Genomic DNA, 6,624 nt, shown 5'->3' with positions numbered 1-6,624 from the left:
CCATTTGAAGTGTTTTTCAAAAAATTCAAAATGGCAGAAAATCTATATAAGCGGAAGTTATGGGTTCTTGAGGCAAATGTGTTCCTCATGAGGAGAGGCATCTCTGTGCAAAGTTTCATGTCTCTACGACATACGGGGCATGAGATATGCCCATTCAAAGTTTGCAATTTCAATCAGTTGCTATAGCGCCCCCCTTTGGCCAATTGATGTAATATTGCTTCATTGGCATCCTCCCATGACCCTCTACCACTGTGCCAAATTTCACATGGATTGACCAAGTCAGTGAGGAGAAAAATGTGGAACAGAGACACACACACACAGACACAGACAGACCGAGTTTTCGTCATTATATAGTAAGATATATTTTTCCTCCACATTGTTTTGGTGTGAGTTGCCAAGTGTGAGTGGAGATATTGGCCGAGATATCTGCCTTCTCTTCAATATAATGGAACTAGCTGAACCACATCTGCCAACAGTGTCAATGCACAGAAGGAAGTGTGCATCTACTCATGGATGAAAGGCTCCTCTCCTACTCATGACAGTGCGAGATTTAAATATTAATGGCGTCCTCCTCGGCTGAGCTGTAACATCAGCTAGCTCAGTAGTGCTAGGTGAGCTAGCAGTAGATGCACGCTCCCTTCTGCATGGGGATAGACTAGCAAAAAAAATATTCCTACATTAAACTACTCACAACAAGGTCATGGTTTCTGGAAGGTGACATTACTGCTGAGTTTTTCCAAAAAATATTCGTAGTACACCACAAGCCGAGTGCCATCATATTTGAGAGAAAGCAGAAATCTCTACAGCCGATGTCTCAAACACTCGGCAACTTATGATAAAATCACTACCGGTAAGAGGAATACGTATTCTTTCTTTTTTTAATGAACTGTCCCTTTAAGAGGTGGTATTATAAGGACAGGAAGTGTCTCGTCTCTGGGTGGATTTGATTATAGAACCCTGGATTCCATCATTTTTTTTACACTATAAATAAAACCTCTGAAAAAGTACTCAAAATTACTATTTTATTTTTCTAATTCACGTTCTGAATCTGGTTAAGGTCTTCATTGGACCTGACCCAAGTGCGTGAAATGTTACGTCCAGTTCAGACCAAAGATTCATGACGAGACGAGTTGTAACAGGCAACTACTTCCAATGCCCCGTTCTGCAGTGTTCTAAAAACCTGCCGGTTCACAACTAGATGAGACGGTGCACCTGCCACAGTGGGCAAATACGCCGTCTGCGGTCATTTTGACTTGACCAGCAGACTTCCCTACAAGCTGATTAGCTATAGAAACAGGTGACGTGCTTTACGTTCTAAAACCAGCCACTGGAGATTTAACCAGCTAAGTTGCAGGTGACACCATCAGCCGGCTTGAGTGGAGCTCAGACCGGCCAGTTCACACCACTGCAACTTTTCTCTGCAACGTTCTCAAATGGTTTCGTCATTTTGCAAATGTTTTGACCGAACTGGGCCTTCGAAGCTTCAATTGTTGCCATGGTAATTGACATCCAAATCCATTCCTTCTTGTTTTGGCTTTTCACCAGTAAACTGCTGGAGGAAATTGAAAAGTGGCCCGCGTCAAACACGAATGAGGCCACTGGCCTCAGCGCAGTCATTAACCCCCGCTTCAAACAATTACATTAGCTGTCCAACGAAGACAAGGGACAGATGAGATGAATTGCTAACGGTTATCTGCGGCTGGCAGCTGTAATAAAGCCCTTATTTTGCATCTAGTGACGCGTTCTGACCCGTGGTGCTTTGAGTGATGTAAAACTTTCTAGAACGTTTTGTGCAGTTGTCAACTTTTCACCTTCTCTGCCCTCTCTCTATCACTCTCTCCCGCACAAACACATGCAGCAGCACTAAGTCACACGAGTCAGGTTGGGATCTGGTGGTTGATCAGTATGATTGATTACTATTACTATTGGATAGGTGGTTCGTTGCAGCGGACTGTTGTGATTTATGATTTACTGGTCCATCTACGTCCCAACCCTCACCTATGGTCATGAGCTCTGGGTCATGACCGAAAGAATGAGATCGCAGATGCAAGCAGCCGAAAGAGTGTCCTCCGTGGGGTGTCTGAGCTCAGCCTTAGAGATAGGGTGAGGAGCATCCGGAGGGAGCTCGGAGTAAAGCTTCTGCTCCTTAGTGTTGAAAGGGGTCAGTTGAGGTGGTTCAGGCATCTGATCAGGATCCTCCTGGGCACCTCCCGTTAGGTGTTCTGGGCATATCCCACTGGTAGGAGGCCCCGGGGCAGACCCAAACACGCTGGAGAGATTACATATCTCATCTGGCCTGGGAACGCTTTGGAATCCCCCAGGAGGAGCTGGAAAGCGTTGTTGCGGAGAGGGGCATCTAGAGTACTTTGCTTAGCATGCTGCTCCCAAAACCCGGCCCTGAAAGAGCTGATGAAAATAGATGGATGGGCTATTACCCCCTTTTCAATCTTTAGCTTTTCCATTTTTTTCAGGCACAACTTGAAGATGTGCGAAAAAATATTGGAGTTGCACTTATATTGAAACGGTTTTGGACACCTGTAGACTTCCAAAAGGAGTGCCACAAAAACATCCATACACTGAACTTGTTTTGGTCATTTGGATGCTCCCAAATATACACAGCAAACCCATTTTAAATGTCTGCAGACTTTCAGAGAGGTAGCAGAGAGACATCCACATTCTGAGCCCATCTTGCACGTCAATCTCTGAGAACAGTCCTGGCTTGAAATAATTAAATCCCCTTTCCTCTTACGCCCACAGACAACCAAACTGTGTCACGACCCAGTGTCAAGGTGTTGACCCTCTGTTGGATGAGTTACAGATCTAATGAAGGTGTGAACTTTTGCTTAAGGTTCAAGGCTCTTAGCACTGATATTAGTATTAATCCATAGTCCCAAATCCTCCCACCTTCCCTTTTTTCCCCCTGAAGCGAGTACGGTCGAAGTCACAGCAGTGTTTGTTTGATATTGAAGGGCTTTTTTTTTTTTTTTTTTTTTTATCACAGCGAGTGAGCTTTCCAAGCGTGGGTGTCTGCTAGAGGCGGAGTAATCCTCCCCGGTCTCCGAATCCAAACAGACCCAACATGAAAGGAAAGTGCAATTACCCAGCCTTATTCCAGATCAATTGGACGCCAACATCAATAAAAGTGGAGTTGTTTCTCTCCATCCTGACGTAGATGTCTCCTCCGTCTGCGAGGGACCATGTGGGCTTTTTCTTTGTTTCTGGGACACAGTGAGAGGAGTCACAGGTGTAAAAGTAGGAGCACATAACAGGGACAGATTAATATCACTCTGACAAACTCCCAGAGGTCCCAGAGCTTCTCTGTATCATCGAAGAGGTGAAGTGGAAATACTCCACAAATTGAATTTTGGCAAAACCTTAAAAGATATGCCCCAGTTATTTCACTCAAATACATGCATGATACACTGTTTTTATTGATAATTAATGGTTTCATTAATTGTTTTCAAAGCTAATATCCTATTTCAAGAGCTGGTCTTTTATGAGCTCATTGTGAAGGATAAAAGAATCATTAACTTAAAATATCTCTTAATTTTAACAGAATAATAACCTACATATTTAGAAACAAGAATATCTGAATATTTGAAATAAGGGAGTCAGTGTCCTGGTTATGAGACACACATTTTAGTTAAACTACAGAGGGGTAAGTCATCTTACTATATTGCACGAATCGAAGTGTATTTAAATGTGATCAGATTAAACTTTATTATTGCACAATTAAAGGAATACTCCAAGCCCCAAGTGATTATTTGTATACTAATTACTCACCTTGTGTTACAGTGAATCTGTGAAGAAGAATTTTTCTCACATGCCTCCATGATGAATGAAGAATCCAATAACTGAGAAAATTCCTGATGAATTAAAGTCATTGGGGTCCGTGTTTAAAACCAAACCGCCATCCGTCAATACCCACCGGCTGCTCCACTGGAAGACATCTCGGTGCACCGCCATGATTAACATCTCCTCGTCCATGGTGTCAACGGAGTGAAATGACGTCTGAAAACCTCTGACCTGTTGACTTCAGGCCTGCCTCTGCCCATTATGACGTTTTCAAGGTGTAGTGCAGGGAAATATGATCCGCCGTGAACACTGTGTATTTTATTTTGAAAATTAACCGGATGTTTTATTTTGTTTCTGTGCACGACTTCCTGCCCCGCACGATCTGCTCTGTGCTGAATTGCTGCGTTGTGCTCCGGCGTCCGGCAAAAATAGAAGTCCTGCGTATCTGTTGCGGAGGGCTCCGGAGTGCCGGAGCTGAGACGGAGCCGGAACGCAGCACAGCCGCAGCCGGTGGACGCACGCACATTGACTAGAATTGAATCCTATCGGCTCCGCTGCCGTTCCGGAGCGGAGATGCAACCAACACGCATCTGGTGGAAATAGGCCGTTACTGTGAGGCGACAGTGCTAACCACTGCATCACCGTGCCGTCCATGCCGACAACAACTGATGGTAAAACATCAACTGCAACTGCTGCACTGACAGGTTGAGTTCAGCCTCTTTTGTTCTGTCAACATCACATTACTAATAAACATTTAGATAAGTGATTGCGGACATTTGTGAATCGATGCTGCATCATCCACATCTGCACCACAGTGCATCTAAAATCAATATTTCCCCACCCCTAAGCTCTCCTGTGTAGTATATAGTACCTGTACTATGTACTGTAGATGCCATAGACACACACACAGTATGCTGCCTTTGTACCTCAGTGATAGAGCTGCTGCTATTAATCATCATTCGGCCGTCCTCAGACGAGCCCTCCATCGGCGTCTGCAGTCATGTCGATCCTCCATGCATCTGGCCAGCTCGTCAGTTCTCTCTGCTCTTGCATCTTTCTTTAGGACATCTACGTATGTTGACATGGGACGTCCTTGTGAACAATTACTTGGAGGTAGCAGGCACACAGTCAGAATTTCTTGCGGTATTTTCTAGTTATCATCATTATTTCCTGTTGGGCCTCAGAAATTCATGTGTTCAAACACATTTGATGGATTAGACTGATAAAGGAATGTTTGCATTGGCAACGACGGCTCTCTGAATGAAGATACGACTTCTCAGCTTGAGGTCAATAAGAGACCCACTAATTGTTTACATCAGACACCATACATACAAAATACTAACAGGATAGAGAGATGGTAGCTTCACTCTGATGATCATGGATTCACATATGACCTTCTCACCTCATATTGCCTGGTGTGAAATTACCACTTTAAATGTAAAACCTGTCAGACTGGTCAAGGTGCACGGCTCTGACAGTGACAGTCCATTTCCACAACTCATTCATTCTGGGCTGTCACCTTTTAGCTAAATATAGTTCCCAGTTTCTGCCCCAAGTTTCGGTCTGACAGGTGATGAAGGCATATTCTCTGCCACTCAATCAAAGTGACATCCACTGAGACACGGTTCTTTTAAACCACACAATGAGCGCTTTCCATAAAAATGTGTCATTATTTTCAGCCATTAAAATATATTCCCTTGTAGATGCACATGGAAATGAAAACCAATTCAAGGTGAACCAGACGTTTCCACAAACATACAAAAGGTGAAGGATTTTGCAGAAATTCATTTCACAACAAGTGGAATCTCAAGTTTTTCTCTCCAGAACAAACCCACTCTATATTCTGCTCTCACATCTCCTGCATACGGATCCGCAAAGACATAATCCGCCTACACTCTGCTCAGCTTATGACAAATCATCCTGATGCATGGCAAATTCTTCCATCCTGAGAGGCCCTGAGAGGGCTGCCGTGCAAGTGTTCTACCAGTAACATCCTACTTTAGCTCCCGCTGAACCATGAATCCACAATTTCGTTATCAGATATACATTCTGTGCAATTTGTTTTGTTATATTGATGCTACGTTTATTGTCCTGAGGGGAAAATGCGATTTAGACTGAATGTTGTCACATCGAGATGATACAACTTCATATCAGACAATATAATAAAGTCTATTGTGTCTCTTTATTTAGAAAAATTCCAGCTTTGCCAAAACTTGTGAAGCAAATGATTGTAATTGTGCCAAAGGATTAACATGCACAGGCACAATTTCAAAAAATACTGTTGTATTAAATTCACTGGAGGGCAAAGTCTCAGACTTGGACATGATCTGGGAGTCTTTGGTCTTGACTTGGGAGTCCTTGCTGGGTTCTCGATACCGATAAACAGCGCTGAGTAGCTAAAAAAAAAAAACATCCACATTTGTCTGCTAAAAACGGGTCACTTACAAACGAGTGGTTTTGTTGTTTGTTGGTCTTGTAAAGTGGTCTGCAGCTTGGCAGGTGTCACACAATCCCTTGTCCCTGCCACCTCCCGACTACAAAGTCAGGTCATATACTGCGTCACTTCAGAAACGCTGATATGACCAGTGTTGGGTAAGGGTTACTTTAAAAGTAATCAAAGTATGTTACTGCGTTACTTTTTAAAAAAGTAACCAATTACTTTACTGTGTTACTCCCTGAGTAAAGTAACTCAATTACTTTAAAAGTACTTCCAACGTTACTCCCTGAGAAAAGTAACTCAAGCACTTTTAAAGTACTTTTGAGTATTCTACATTTCCTATTGGGCAATGGACCACAGGGCGCTAAGCCTACATTTTTTTGTCTCCAAAA

This window comes from Epinephelus moara, chromosome 4, assembly GCF_006386435.1.
Source record: "Epinephelus moara isolate mb chromosome 4, YSFRI_EMoa_1.0, whole genome shotgun sequence".
Classification (NCBI taxonomy): Eukaryota; Metazoa; Chordata; class Actinopteri; order Perciformes; family Serranidae; genus Epinephelus; species Epinephelus moara.
This window is presented reverse-complemented; position numbering follows the sequence as displayed.